The sequence below is a fragment of the Neophocaena asiaeorientalis genome, unplaced genomic scaffold, assembly GCF_003031525.2.
Source record: "Neophocaena asiaeorientalis asiaeorientalis breed wild unplaced genomic scaffold, Neophocaena_asiaeorientalis_V1.1 scaffold91, whole genome shotgun sequence".
NCBI classification, from domain to species: Eukaryota; Metazoa; Chordata; class Mammalia; order Artiodactyla; family Phocoenidae; genus Neophocaena; species Neophocaena asiaeorientalis.
Genome location: NW_020173198.1, coordinates 583,457 through 586,693, shown reverse-complemented (window position 1 = coordinate 586,693; position 3,237 = coordinate 583,457). Strand labels below are relative to the sequence as shown.

General features: G+C 45.4%; 1 protein-coding gene across 3 annotated transcripts in view; it reads right to left on the bottom strand.

The window, feature by feature from the left end:
* PSPH (phosphoserine phosphatase) overlaps positions 1–3,237 on the bottom strand; it is a 41,918-nt gene that overhangs the window by 12,972 nt on the left and 25,709 nt on the right. For all 3 annotated transcript variants that reach the window (XR_003003220.1, XR_003003221.1, XM_024744653.1), the window contains one exon: positions 2,265–2,319. The gene's annotated coding sequence lies outside the window, so the exon portion shown is untranslated. The remainder of the gene's footprint in view (positions 1–2,264; positions 2,320–3,237) is intronic.

The window sequence follows — 3,237 nt, the reverse complement described above, 5'->3', positions numbered from 1 at the left end:
AAAAAAAAATTGATGACTAATAAGAACCTGCTGTATAAAAAATAAATTAAATATAATTTAAAAATTAAAAAAAAAGAATGTACAGGAGGCAACACAAATAACAGAGAATGGGCAAGACTCCTGAGAATGACTGACAGGCTCCTGAAGCCTCAAAGATGTAAGAAGATGAAGCCAATCTACAGTGCCTCTCTGTGCCTAGCACAAGTCCTGGGAAATGCAGAATGCACACCATCTTCAAGAGGTTCCCAGTCTCGTTGGGATGATCAGACAAATCATTATTGCTCACATTTGAAAAGCCAGCACCTTTAGACTCTTTCCAACCACTGATATCAGCAATAGCTTCAACCAGACCATGAGCCTCAAATATGAAAGGAAATGTACATTTCCTCAAATAAAGTGAGGACTGATTTTCACAGACCCAGATGAACATTAGTCCTGACTTATGACTCAGAATTGCTGACACCTGCATCCTGGGTTGCACTGTGGTTCCAAAGACAGATTTTGGTTCCAAAGACAGGATTTTTGAGACAAACTATTGGAGGACAGAGGGAACGAAAACTGCCCACCAAACTGAGAAGGCATCTTGAGACCGAAAAATGAGGCAGGCAGCTCTGTATAATCAATGGATCGGTTTATCATAGGTAACTTACTCAGAGGGTGGGATCTGGATTGGGTGGACAACAATCCAGAAGCATTCACAGCTGCACTTCCCACGAGCAAGGGGCCATTGGGACAATTTTATAGTGCTTGGGAGTAGGTGCTTGGAACGAGGGCGTGCACTCCCCAAGCCAAGATTTATGAATGGGTAAGTAGTGTCGTGGGTGCCGGGAATACAGCAGGGGAGGGTTTTCATCATTGTTTGGGGACTAACAGAGCATAGAGGCTACCTGGTCCTAATGATTATTAAACAATGTCTATTAACTACAAAGCCCTTGATGACAGAGAAGTGAGTCACCGCACAGTACCGTCCTGGGTAGGGTCAGCGGAAGGACAGGAGAAACTGTAAGGGTCCATGATGGTGCCAGTTATGCTAACAGCCATACACAAACATTACATTGCAGTTACATGGAAGACTGATTCTTTTTTCATGCCCTCCCTAGCAGATGGAGCTGGATTATATGACCTTAACTTTGCCCACTAAATGCTCATGCCAGGGGATATGCCCTCTACCCCTCAGCTTACCTGGGTTTCAATCCCCTGCTTAGACTGCAGAACAAATTCAGCTTCCTTTAGCGCTTCCCAACCCGCAATGTAAAATGCTCTGCCTCCTTACTCACTTTTGGTTCCCTCTTTTTTTCATTGTCTCCACCAGGAGTGACTCATGATTCATACAAAGTCAAAATGCTCATAGCTCCAGGGGACAGAGGGGAAATCTGCTGAGTAAGTTCAGTTGCTTCAAAGTGAATTGTGTACATTAGAAAAATCGTTGCTGGAGAATGGACTCTGGATCCCTCACATCTGGCCCTTGCAAGGAAGAGGGACAGGACGGGGGTGGAAGAAATCCTGGTGGAAAGGTCTGTGCTTAGACATGGCAGCTCCCAGGGCTGGTCCCGACCACTGGACCACTGCCTTCTGTGTCTCAGGACAGGACTCCTGCCCACCCGACCTCAAGCAGGTCCATCTTGGGGAAGCAGAGGGCCAACTGGTAAAGAAGCCACAGGGACAACCCCTTCTCACCCCCAGCTCCAAAAGTATAAAAACAAGTTTTCCTTCATGGCCAAACTTAGGAGGTCTGGTTTTAGATAAAAGGAGAAAAACTTCCTCATCCAAACTCTCTTCCAACTTCTCCATCTAAGTATCTTGCAAGAGGCATCTAAGATCACCTTCACCAACTTCCCCTTTTGCTGGGATTGACCTCTTACCTTCACCTGTGTAAGAACAAATATAAGCTGGTACAGAGGTTGAGGAAGCCGACAGAGCAAAGCTTCCTGGGCTTAGATGGGCGTCACCTGGGGTGGCTTTGGTCTTGGGGGTGAGTCTGTTTGGGGCCCTCCAAGCAGTGAAACAATGCCCAATGGAGTCTGAGAGTTTCTGAATCAGAGGAGAGTCAAAGAGCATTCCTGTAACTAGGACTATGGTTTCTGGTCAATGCATTATAGTATATTTTATGATAAAAAAGAACAGCTATTCCTCGGGGAACCTGAGATTTTTAAGCATGCCACATAGGTTACAGCAGAAAAATTTTTTTTATTCAGTGAATATTAAACTGTTAACTGATAAATATACAACAATGACAATGAAAACAGAAGACAAATTGGACTCACGTTTCTCCAGGGCTGGATTCCTAGGAGACAATACTCTTCTCTTTCTGCTTCTTTCCTGAATAAAAACACAGCATAAAGTTCTGACTACAAATTTCTTTAAGAGAGATCTTGTGAGTTCTGCAAGAGCAAGAGCCTAGAAAAAAACAGGGACATGAACATCAAGGTCCAGACACAGGAGAAGAAAGAGGAGACTGTCTAGCTTCACTGTCCCTCCTAGCAGGACCGGTACAAAGGAGGGTCAGCTGCAAATTCTCCTAAGACTGCTTCCCCTGGGAAGCCCTTCACTTCTGTCTCCTTGAAGCACGCAGAGGAGGAAACACTCTTCTGTGGCTTTAATTCTGCAAAAGCTTCGAGTCTGATAGGAAATCACCTACACCTGATTAGCAAGGCTCAAAGGCAAGGGAAGGAGAGAGAAAGGGAAAGAGGATCTACTGGGAAAACATAATACAAATACAGAGAAGCCAACACAGGTCCATTACAGGCTCTACAAAACGGTCCCTGCTGTCTTCAAAATGAGGAAAGTCAACAACATTCCAAGAACAGTCAGAGGGGAATCCTGCTGCCCAATAACGAGGGAACGAAGCCAACAACTTTAAATTATAATCCTCATCATTTGAACTGTAAATAGAAGTGGATAGGGACTTCCCTGGTGGCGCAATGGTTAAGAATCCACCTGCCAATGCAGGAGACATGGGTTCGAGCCCTTGTCCGGGAAGACCTCACATGCCGCAGAGCAACTAAGGCCATGCACCACTACTACTGAGCCTGCACTCTAGAGCCCGGGTGCCGCAACTACTGAAGCATACATGCCTAGAGCCCATGCTCCACAACAAGCCACCGCAATGAGAAGCCCAAGCACCGCAACGAAGAGCAGCCCCCATTTGCCACAACTAGAGAAAGCCTGCACGCAGCAACGAAAACCCAAAGCAGCAAAAAAAAAAAAAAAAAAAAAAAAAAAAGGGGAAAAGGGGGC